General features: G+C 35.7%; 1 protein-coding gene across 1 annotated transcript in view; it reads left to right on the plus strand.

Annotated features, from left to right (window-relative positions):
- The window catches only part of LOC113238020 (probable serine/threonine-protein kinase fhkE), a 49,435-nt gene that overhangs the window by 16,038 nt on the left and 20,239 nt on the right, over positions 1–13,158 (plus strand). The window lies entirely within an intron of this gene.

The raw sequence follows: 13,158 nt of genomic DNA on the forward strand, positions 1-13,158 counted from the left end.
CTATTGCAATAAAACGGCAATTTCATACTTTAACCCCTAATACTTATCATTCGTATGGGCAAATCATGCGCCTAAGTCGAAAAGAAACAATCATTTCACTCGAGTCGAATGATTACCAATACCGAATGCTCCTGGCACGTGGTCGGCTGCACGACTGAAATGATTATTATGTTGGAACTACTCGGAACTCCACAGATTATTCACCATGTTCATATCAAAACATTCATATCGCCGTCACATTTATGGTATTTACCATAATATCAGAGAGGGCTAGCTAGGTGATCACAAGCAAAAATGCTCTATTTAATCTATGGATTATTAGGTATTACTTATTAGTAATGATTGATCATTCAAGTCATTCTAATACGAAAATTAGTAGGTTTCTGATTTGTCATTCGAATGACAGGATTAGTAATTACTTTTTTTATAATACCAAGTGACGGGACGAACGTGTAGTGTACCTGATGGTAAGCTAGATACCTGTCCATAACAGTTGCAGTGCCACTCAGAGCTTTAAATCGCAAAGATTTGATGGTCACTGCCACTGCGCCCATCACCCTGAGACATAAGTTGACAAGTCCCATATGCCTGTAATTTCACCAGCACCCTTACTCTTCAAAACCGAAACGCAGTAATGCTCACATTACTTGCTTGGTGGCAGAAATAGGAAAGGTGGCAGTACTTACAACGAGCTCTACTGCTGCTAACTTTCTTGAATTGAAGTTGAATATCAAAATCATTCACAATCACTACTGCAGCTACTACCGCCAGACGCACGCGCAGCGCCGCAGATTGTTGTCTAAAATAGAGGCTGTAAAAAAATCATTACCGATGAGACAAAATTGAAAGATGGATAGATAAACACTTTATTGCAAACACAAAAACAAGAATAGTACATAAACAACTTAAAACTAATATGGGCAAAGGCGGTCTTATCGCTAAGAGCGATCTCTTCCAGACAACCTTTGAGTTAGAGGAAAGCTAATCGGTGCGGGAGATGTAGTGTGCCAATTTTACAAATAAAAAAAATAAAAATAAAAATAAATTGTGTAAATTAAAAAAAAATACAAAATAAATAAATGAAATAAAAACAGTAATTTATCAAATATTTAATGAAAAATAAAGATAATGACAGTTCTATTAGAAGATGTGTATATACAGATATAGGTAACAAATTGGTAATATAATTTGTATGAATGATAGTCGTATTCATGATAACAAAGAAGTTTAGTAATAGCATGAATAATTACAGTAACCAAGATTTTTTTCCAGTAAACGAATAAAAATAAAACTCCACGTCTTACAACCTACATGCAGAGAACGGTCGTGCCGTATCGTGTTTATTAGGAACCGACATGTATGGATATCTCCAATAAACTCAGTAAGGCTCGCAATTTGGTACCTACACGTAGGAGATTGGTGAGCCTTCATGTGTTTAACATGATAAAGAAACAAGTTTGGAAAGTGTCGGTCGTCGAACCTGCATATGCGTTCTCTATCGATATAGAGTAGCCAACTTGAAAAGGCATAATTGTTTGGTACAAAATCTTTTTCTAGGCCTTATGCCACTTATTTTCGACTTTTTTTCAAGTTCATTTTATCGTTCTTTTTATGATAACCATTGACGAGACGAACAAGTCGAGTCTGGTGTTAAGCGACACACCTGTCCATGGCAGTTGCATTGCCACTCAGAGCTTTAAATTGCATGGTGCATTAACTGCCTCTGTGGCCGAACGGTTACCATGCCGGACTGCCACGCAGAGGTCCTAGTTCGATTCCCGGGCCGGGAGAAATATTTGTATGGCCTACATTTATTTCTCTCGTGAGTTTGGATGTAATTTGCGGTTGTCTATGTGTGTGTCCATGGCACCCGCGACACAGGGTTTCACTAATGTGGCTATGTTGAGTGTGTGCGTTATTATTATAAATTTGAAGGGCATTGTCACCTCGCCTGTCATACTGAGACTAAGGTTGATAAGTCCCATGTGCCTGTAATTTCACCAGCACTTACCCTTTAAAACTGGAACCCAGTAATAAGCGTAGCATTACTGCATGGCGCCTTATTAAATTGGTAAGGTGTCAGTACTTCCCTAGATGAACTCTTTCACTAGATGCTCTACTACTAATTTCTATTGTAATTTTTGCGTAATAACGGTATTTGAATAACTTTGTGTTCATTAATCTGTGGCGCGTACGCATGCCGGCTGTCACCGCTTTTGGGCTGCTGCCGTTAACTCTCTTTTGGGAGAGCATGAGCCTCACAAGACCGTGATTGTTTTAATTAAATTAAAGATTATTCGTGATCCAGCGAAAAATTGGGTAAATTGTTTTTTATTTCCGCGAAAACACGGAGCGGTTAAGTACGTACGTAGTATTATTTTTATTTTTTATTTGCCAGTTATTTTTATTATTTATTAGTGGTTTTTTTTTATAAAAAAGAGGACGTTAGACCCCAGCGCACCTTTGTGTGTGTAACTAAGTTTCGAGTGGAAAATGAGTGTCTTTGTCTAATTAAAAGATTATATGGGAAAAGTGACATTAATTTTAGATGTAATTCTTAGATTTTGAATACCATTCAAGTGTAAGTTTTGGCTGAAAGTTTCGCAAAAATCGTGAAAAAAAATTGCGCCAATAACGCCATCCGGTGGCTATTAGATTAGATAGTTAAGCCTTTATTAAGACACTTCTGTAACCACCTGTAACTGTCTTTATTTATTGTTTTATGGAATCGAGCACAAACATCTAACTATGCTAACCAGTACACACGACGACATGTTTTATACACGACTGAAACTATTTTTTTTTTTATTACAAAGGTAGTAAATGAATTTGTTTCCAAGAAATGCCAATCTTGTAATTTTTAAGTTTATTGATTGCCACGATGTTTGACCACCATGATATTTTATTATTTTTGTGAAATTACTCCTCTAGTTTGTTATGAGTCGAGTGAAGAAATACATTTCTCACAGATGGTGCAATGGCCAAAAAGTGTTAAAAACCGACAACAAATTCATGACAACAAGCACATCGAAAAATTCGTGAGGTCCGCTGGTTCATTCCGTGGCATAGTTGGCATAGCGTCTGGCACTGTTTGCTGGAAGACGTCGGTTGGAATCCAGCCGGATCGAAGGATTTTTTTCTAAGTGTTCGATCTTTGTATTAATAAATATGATTGTATTGTATTTTGTATTTTGACAACGTATTGTATTGAAATTTTTGTTATCGAGTTTTTAGATTTTCGGATCTATAGTCATAGTCCACCCACGCTGGCCTATTGAGGGTTGGGGAATTCACACGTTTTCCGAGGGTTGTAAACAACTTGTAAATTCACCATGAACTTTTCGATGCATTGACGGAAAGTTCTAGAAGTGGTTACATTTCATATATAATAACACGTTCCTTAGTGAGAGCTGGAGTCTGTATAAAGAACGTAACATTATTTAAAAAATGAAATATGATTATATTACAAAATAAAGCGTAGCATACAACATGTGTGTACAGTGTGTGTGTGTGTGTGTCGTCGACGTACACGAGTAGTACTAACTTTCTTACATTCCGCTCTGCACTAAAGGTGAATATTAAGAACACTGTTATAAATTATAAACAAGGCACTCTATACGTCTATATCAACGCATATCTATTTAATACGTATAATCACAGAATATAATGCAAACACCCTATTTACGGTGCCTGTGACGTCACTGCACCAAGAATATCTTAAGTGACATCGTAATTCCTTCTCCGTGCCAATAATCGATTCATCACACTATCTTAATCGATTCAGTTCACAAACGATACTTCCTGGAACGAGTTGTGTGTTAATAAAATACTTAAGTTTCTTTTAATAATGCAGTGTTCGTTTTAAAAGAAATTGCGAAAAGTGTACAACAGAAGCGTTTTTGAAAAGTGTTTTTGTTTTAATAAGATTTATGGCTTGGATTTTCAAAAGCGGTTGTTTGTATTTTCGTAGAAAAACATAGCATTCTGTCATGGACAAAATAATTTCATAGTTTATTTCGTTTTGTTAATCGTCTTATAATGTAAAAAATATTTTAGGATCATGGTAGCATGATATTATAATTAAAACTTTGAACATTTTTTCAATTTCAAAATATTAAAGATTAAAACTGAATATTTAAGTAGATTGATGGTTGTATAATATTAATGTGCACTTGCACAAAATACATCTTAAACCAATGTCTAAATTGCTAACTGCCTCCGTGGCCGAACGATTACCATGCCGAACTGCCACGCGGAGGTCCCAGGTTCGATTCCCGGGCTGGGAGAAATATTTGTACGGCCTACATTTATTTCTCTCGTGAGTTTAGGTGTAATTTGTGGTTGTCTGTGTGTGTCCATGGCACTCGCGACACAGGGTTTCCCTAGTGCGGTGCGATGTTATTATAAGACATTCTTAATACAATGTTGCATTGATTTAAGATGTACTTAAGTTTGTGCAAGTGGACATTAGTATTTCTATTTTGGGAAGATATATTATTAATATATCTTAATAAATTAAAATATTATAATATTAAGTACGTTTACTTGAAGAAAGTAGGTAAATACATTTATTGAGATTTTTTGTAAAATAACTCAACCAGTTTTGTTATGTTTATGGAATACAAAAATCGAGCCGAATCGAAAAATTTTCGTCGACCCGGCGGGTCCATGCTGCACCGTAACATTGCTCTAACCACTGAGCCGTGGGTCCTGTCTGGTATGGACTGGATATTTAATAAAGTGATCCGTAAGAACGGGTTAATTATATGTATAATATTTAATATTAATAAATATTTAATTTATTAGTATTGGATCATATTAATTTCTGACAACTTCGGTGGCCTAACTGTTTACATTGTGGACGCTGGATGTGGAGGTTCCGGGTTCGATTCCCGGTAGGACCAATTTGGGTAATAAACTTTTCTAAATTGATTCTGGTCTGCTGGATGCGGACGAATTCGGGAAATTAACTTTTCTAAATTGATTCTGATCTGGGTGTTCTGGGAAGTGCTCCAGAATTCCGTTGCACTTATACTCATAGTGTACTATGAATTCCCTAGTTTTGGACCAGGCAATACGTGTGCTTGTATGGCACATATTATTATTATTAATTTCTCAACAATTTAATTTATAGGGACTGTATTAAATTCCATTGGCTCTACGAGCAAATAAATAACACCATTATAATAAAATAAACAAATGCCAATCGAAAGTTTTCTCGGCATCTAGTGAACTCAATTTAAAGTTATATTTTGTTAAAATTGTGTGTAAGATAAATGTTATTTCAACTGAAATGTAATAAATAAAATACACAAGCACAAATTATGTTTGGAATTCTTCACGATGGCACCACTAGCAGCTTTTAAAAAGTACAGCCGCCCGATGTGAGTTATCCTTATCATATTTTTAAAATAGAAATTTTGCATGGAACCGCTGATTTGTATTTCGTAATTAAACTAACAAGTTGTTTGGTTTCATATAATAAGCTAGCTAGTAAATTATATTGACATCTATCTTGGAATAAGAACGTTTAAAACTAATTACTTTTTAAGTTGATATCGAGTTTTTAGGTTTCCGTGATCGCTACAAAATTGAGATGAAACTATTACACACCTATATCACAATATTATCTACAATTTTTAAATACAATCTCATAGGATAATTTGATCGTCACTAGTATAAGCAATAAGCCGACCCTACCTAGCGTGAGACAAGGACAGGCACAACAAGAAGTAGCTTTTCGAGTCTAAATCGGATATATTTGTTTTTTCAAACAAAAAACGACGTTACGGGGTCTTTACTCTATAATATCTCCATTAATCGTCAGCCCCGTAGCCATATTTGTTTGAAAAAACAAAATTATAGTACCTTACGCAATTCAAATAGAAAAATGACAGTTTCATTTTTAAGTTATTATTGGTGAATACACTGTACGTGCCTATAAATTTTGAGGATTTTCCTCGATTTCAAACAGATTCTGACTTGTTGATAATGGGCCCACCTAGAAAGTATACCTTTTTTTTATACCATCAAGTGACGGTAAGCTTACGCCTGTCCAGAACAGTTACAATGTTACTCAGAGCTTTAAATTGCAAAGATCTGAGGGGCACTACAACTGCGCCCGTCGCCCTGACACAAGTTGACAAGTGTCCTGTGCCTGCAATTTCACCAGCACCCTTACCCCTCAAAACCGGAACACAGTAATGCTGACATTAGGTACTGCGGCGGCAGAAATAGGTAAGGTGGCAGTACTTCCTTGGACGAACTCTTACACAAGGACCTCTACTGCTACTAATACCTTTTCTAACAAAAAAGAATTTTCAAAATCGGTCCACTATTGACGGAGAAATCGGTGAACATACATACAGTCGAACATAGAACCTCCTTGTTTATTTGAAGTCGGTTAAAAATTGTTCAACTCTCCATACAATACATCCATGTATGGTGTTGCGTTATTTACGAACTGGCTTTCAAGATGCGCAATTGGGCATACGGCGCCAGACGACCTCCTTCCGAGTGGTAATGTTTTAATCCAACCGCATTTCATACTGCGCAGTCGTAAACAAGTAGGTATACAACTAAATAATAAAAAACATATAGTACTTAATCTATAGACTAGGTGTGCGTTGACCAGAAAGTAAACATACAACTTTTTTATTTTTTTATAATACTAAGTGACGGGACGAACATAGTTCGCCACTGTACAGGACTTGACCCAGGAGATAATAAAAACGGTTCTCATTACTCAAAGTACATTGAGAGAGAAAAACGCCTTGAATTGGAGAATAGCAAAACCAACCATTAAAATACTCCTTAAGTAAAATTTTAGCGCTATTTATAAAAATGAATGTTCATGCGTGATCGATCAGCCACCCTTAGAGGTAGATGATTTTCTTCAAAATGAAATGAGACTGGAGGTACCCTCTATCCAACAAAAAAGAATCACGTAAATCGGTTCACAAATACCGGAGTTATCGCGTAACATACATACAAAAAAACATACAGTCGAATTGAGAACCTCCTTCTTTTTTGAAGTCGGTTAATAATCTTTATTTCATAGGTAAGCATTATTACACTTGAAATCATCACATTGTTTAAACTCTACCGCTCATTCGTCAAGCAGATTCCCCTGCGAAGAATGAACAATAAACTCTAGCGGTTGCTTTTTGTAAATGACATTTGTAAGTAAGTAAGTAAGTAAGTAAGTAAGTAATTGTTTCGGACGGATGACGGACGATGAACGGGAGTAAATCCCAAGTTTCGTGATAATTTTGGACGGTGGCGCTAATAGTAAACGGACTACTTATTTGTTACACAAACTATGCTAAAGCTTAGTACAGACTCATCGTCCGAGGGAATAGTTCGTGTGTGATTTCTACGTAATTTTTTAGGACGAAGACAAAAATGTGATGTAAAATATCGTAAACATAATACCGTCGTTATAGTGGAAAAACCAATTATCTGAAATTTTAAAGAAAATGACTTAATTATACGCGACATAATTGCTTACATAAAATGCAAATATTTACAGTTTCGGTAAAACATAAATGTAGAAGCATCTGTTACAAATTAAAGCGGATATCATTGGTATTGGTAAGAAATATTCGTCATTGAAATTTCAAAGGCATTCAATTCAAAGTATTTTTTTTTTGTGAAATAATTGTTTTTTCAGTATAATGGCGGTATGTTTGTACCCCGTTCTCAGTTTTTATCGATTGTTACACAAATTATTTTTTCAGATCTAAACCGCGTATATTTGTTTTTTTTTTAAACAAACCAACATTTCGGGCCCTTTATAGGTCCCGTGGTTACAGCTAACATGTTTGTAGTCACCATTTTAAATTTAACTTCAATTATACGTCTATACGATGCTATATTATTTAATAAATTATACATTTTGCTTAAACAAAAATCAGTGAAAACAAAATTATTTAAAAGTGCGCTACTAACATTTTCACTCTAAGGCGACGAACTGTAATTTTTTTACTGCCAAATTTGAACGCTATGTAAATGTATCACAACTATTTTCAACAAAAAATTTTGATCGTTGGAATACGATAGAGCTTAGAACGTGTTGTAACGCTTTATATAATAATGATGAGACGCAAATGGCCGTAAATTAGACGCTGCAATCTTCAGTATGGCGAATAACAATCTTCTTGATTTATCGAATTATCTATATTTTGCGTTTTTTTTTTCATGATATCATAAAGACTTCTTTGTTTTTTTTTCTGGTGGTAGGGTTGTTATCTATATATGACCCACCTGCTTGTACACGAGCACGACAAGCTTGACACTTAATATTTAAATTATTATTGATACAAATATAGAAGGACCAAGAAGGACTCAAACCACATATTTTTTAAATATAATTTTAAGCAATGTTTACTGTCATAACGGTTTTTTTTGTCTTAAGGCCTTTATATAATAAAAAGAAAAAACCAGTATAATATTGTCGCAAAAAATATTTAAATATCATCGTAGTAAAACATGATGATATTAAATAAAATAAATACGTAAGATTTAAATTCAACTCTATGCTGCTTGTATGACCCCAAAGTTCAAAATGTGAAGCTTGATGTGCTCTGGACTATAGTACTTCCTATTTCTATCTCAAAGCAACACAACTGTAGGGTATATCAGGCACAGGAGACTTCATATTATTTGACCTATTAAGGCATTAACTTACGATTTCAAGCTCTCAGTGCACTGCTGCTGCTGTCGCCAAGCAGTAATGTGAGCTGCTAGCTAGCAGTAGGGATGCTGGTGAAATTGCTAACTATGTCTCAGGGTGAAGGGAGCAGTGGCAGCGCCCCTCCGATCTTTCCGTTTTAAAGCTCTGAGTGGCACTGCAACTGTTATTGAGAGGCGTGTCGCTTACCATCAGGCGTACGACTTGTTCGTCCCGTCACTTGGTATCATAATAATCTCAGCACAGAGTAGTACAAAAACCGACCTCAAAAGTACGTGGAATTACATCTATTTGCCAAGTTTTATTAAAATCGGTTACCGGTTACGCTTATAAAGTAGGTTAAAAAAACTGCTATGGATTGCAGGTCGCTTAACACCAAGTGCACGACTTGTTCGTCCTATCACTTGGTGTCACAAAAAAATGTCGGAAAAGCATTGTACAACATTATGCTACTGTGTCAAATGCCTATGTATTCTACTACAATTACGAATTCATAAATAAAAAACTAAGAGAGTGAAATCTTTAAAAAAGGTATTTATCCCATACGTCAAGTGAAAGGACTAACAAGTCATGCGCCTGGTGGAAAGCGACACGCCTACACATAACAGCTTCAGTGCGCCTCAGAGTTTTAATCACAATAATCGGAGGGGCACTTCCACTGCACCCATCACACTGACATAAAGGTGACAAGTCCCATATGTCGACAGTTTCACCAGCACCTTTACCCTTTAAAACCAGAACACAGCAATTCTCACATTACTGCTTGGTGGCAAAAATAAGTATCGTGGCAATACCTCCCTGAACGACCTTTTTCTCACAGAGATCAACTGCTACAAACAAAACTGGAAAAGTATACTTTCACATCTCGTAAACACACTAGGTGACATCTAAAACAGGGCGAGGTTCCTAGGCAATGCAGCTAAACCTGTTTTAGACCTGGCATACCTAAGTTACCTATTTAGTAGGTAGGTATTTAATTTATCTATATTGCGTCGTTGTGTTGACCACATCCAGTGAAACTGATATATTTTATGCGTTTGTTATTATTTTCATATTAAATGCTCTAAAGGCGAATGAAAACGTCGTTGAGAAACATTTTTTACAATATTTTACTCTATAGGTTTATTAGCTTGTAGCAGTCAGTGGCCTCGAAAGTCAAAATGCGTAATCGATAAGGTTGCCAAGTAAAATCGGTATATTTAGACCAAAAATCGGTAAATTAAAAAACTATAAATGGAACAAATTTCCATAAAAAATAAATGAAATAAAATCCGAATTCTTATTTATATAGACTAAAAATTTGCTCCGGGAATCCCCTAAAATGGTAAGTTCTTGAATACAAGAGTATTCCCCAAATAAATCGTTTACACGTCGATCGACGTTTGAGCAGCAGGGAATCCCTGTAAAAGATAAAAAAATAGGGATGCCAACTTGGATTGTTGAAAATCGGTAGAAAATCGGGAGAAATTCCTTTCTTAAAAAAATCGGTATTCCCCTTCGGTATTTCGGTAGAACAAGCGCCAAATCGGCAGAAATACCGAAAAAAGGTAGGTTTGAGACCACTGGTAGCAGTGGAGCTCCTTGTGAAAGAGTTCGTCCAGGGTATTACTGCCACATCACCTACCGCCTACCTTCGTATTACTACTACCTATTTCAACCGCAAAGTAGTAATGTGAGCATTACTACCTTTCGGTTTTGAAGGGTAACGATGCTGGTGAAATTACATGCACATGGAACTTGTCAACTTATGTCTCAGGGGACGGGTGTAGTGGGAGTACTCCTCAGATCTTTGTGTTTTAAAGCTCCGAGTGGCTAGGCAACTGTTACGGACAGGCGTGTCGCTTACCATCAGGCGCACGACTTGTTCGTCCAGTTGGCATAGTAGTAGCTGTAAAGCTCCTTGTTAATAAGTTTGTCCAGGGAAGTACTGCCACCTTACTTATTTCACCCGCCAAGCAGTAATGTTGAGCATTATTGCGTTCTGATTTTGAAGGGCAAGGGTGCTGGCGGAATAACAGGCAAATGGGACTTGTCAAACAATTTTTCCGGATTTAAATCGCGTACATTTGTTTTTTCAAACAAACAAAAGCTTCGGGTCCTTTACAGGTTCCATGGTCAAGGTTGACTGAGGTGGTACAGTTATCAACCACTCATGTGTAATATCAATAAATACCTTATTTTTAATTTTACAAAGAAGCATTCCAATTTACGCGCCATTGTTTTACAAATTATTTTATTGTAACAATATTAATTTTTATTAAGTTAAATTTATTATAAATTAGTAATGGAAATCAGGATAAACTAAAACATATTAGTTAGTACTGCAGTCTTATGTTTGTTTGGGATTTTTCATCAGAGGAAATACTGGATCCCAAACTGGTGATAAGGAGAAACTGTAACTGTAACGTTGGTTTACTGTAACTGTAATATACGCTATTTAAATCCGGAAAACTAGTTTCATTTCCTATGTGTAACAATCGCGAAAACCTAAGAACTCGTTTTGGGACTTGTCAACTTAAGTCTCAGGGTGACGGGCGTAGTGGCGGTGCTACTGCTACCTGCTATGGACAGGCGCATTGCTTGTCACCAGGCACAGGACTTGTTCGTCCTGTCACTTGGCATTGGTTTTCTTCAAATGAAGTTGTAACGAATCGCAGCAGCCGCTACAAATCTCTTTTGTATATATATTTTATATAGTCTTTTTAAGTTTACTTTTATATTTAAATTCTAATTTTAAATGTGATTGTTTTTGGCGCCTTTTCTTCACTATTGTTTTTCTGTTTTGCTCACTCGTTGTTAGCACCCACCCGAAACCAATCGATACAGTCCGCTACAGAAGTGTTATAGTGAGCACTCTACCAACCAAACGCATTTTTTTCTACCATGAGCTTACAGACAGTTGTATAATTGGGGTTACATTTTTCCCAGTGGTTCTACAAACAGTGTTACCACAGTACACCCGACTCGGCATAACCTTGTCCTGATTTCATAATGCAATGTGTGAGTAAATTAAACGCGTATGAGTTTACTTTAGATCGTTTTACGATATTATTAATTACCTAGTGGTCACTATGTAAATGAGTATATAAGTACATTCTAGCACTAGGTGTAGCGCAACAAGTATCGATATAAATTGATAACGTCGAAATTTCAGCAGGTATGGCGCTAGGGTAAACCGTAACTGTCACTTTATAAATTCTTATAGACATACTGGCTGGTGCACGTGACTTCGTCTACGTAGAATAAGTACTTCGAGTAGCCTACTATACTGCTAACTTGAAAAATTATTAATTCTCCGTACAAACTTTCCTCCCCTATTTCAATTACTTAAGATTTATTTTTGTGACAAAAAGTAGGTTACTTTTGTCGTCGTGTGTCGTTCTCCTAGGTCAGAAATTGAAAAAGACAGAGTTACTTTCTCCATTAGAATAGAATAGAATAAAATAGAATATACATTTATTGCAACGATGCTTAGATAATACTTAGACAAACAAAACACAATAGAAAGGATTAAACCAAAATAAAAAATTCAAAAAGAAGAAACAATATAATAAATTGTAGCAACAGACAAAAAAGCAATAAACAAAATATAACAATTTGTATAATAATCAATTTATATATATAGGTATTATATATAGATTCTATTTACACTGGGGAATATTGATAGTTGTGCATATTGTTTTATAAAATGGTATATTTATGTATCTTGATGTTTCTTCTATTTTTTGTGAAAATACTCCACTAGTTTGCTATCATAATTCTGTAACAAACCCATTAAGAAATTCCTGAGATCTGCTGCTGTCTCGGTCTTAATCGATTAAGAGCGGTGACTTAGGCATCGGCATGGTAACAAACACTTTTTCGAGTCCAGTCAGTTAAATATGGCCACATATAGGACACATAAAAATTTTACCATTTGGTCGAGTGGCTTGTACATCGGTTTTCATGGTGTCGCGTCTCTGAGGCATTCGATCCTTAACTTTTCTATATTGTCTTGGGTCTGGGTGTTTGTGGTGCCGTTGTTCTTTCCGATTTTCATAACATAAGTACTTTAGTTACTTACTTTGGGATCAGAGTAACGTATATGATGTCTAAATATTTCTTTTATTTATTATTTATTTGCATCAAAATGCTTAAAAATGATTTTAAATAAGCTTAATCATTGTATGTGTATACTTGTCACGGGGTTACTTCCCAAACCAATCGATACAAAAGCCGATCCAAATTCAAATTTATGAAGTCATTGTTTGTCCTACTAAAATTCACACTAGTATCGAAGTTAATAACACAATAATATTGGTAGAGTACGCCTGTGCGTAAACCCAAATAGATGACCTATATCTGACTGCAGCACGTTGGTTTCACAATATTATATGCGTACGTAGCATATTCAGAAGCGTATGAAAACGATAGGTGTTTAGCATGTAATTTTCTTTATTTAATGCCGTGTTTGTCACTACAAAAAA

Source organism: Hyposmocoma kahamanoa, unplaced genomic scaffold (assembly GCF_003589595.1).
Source record: "Hyposmocoma kahamanoa isolate Upper Pololo Valley unplaced genomic scaffold, ASM358959v1 103, whole genome shotgun sequence".
Classification (NCBI taxonomy): Eukaryota; Metazoa; Arthropoda; class Insecta; order Lepidoptera; family Cosmopterigidae; genus Hyposmocoma; species Hyposmocoma kahamanoa.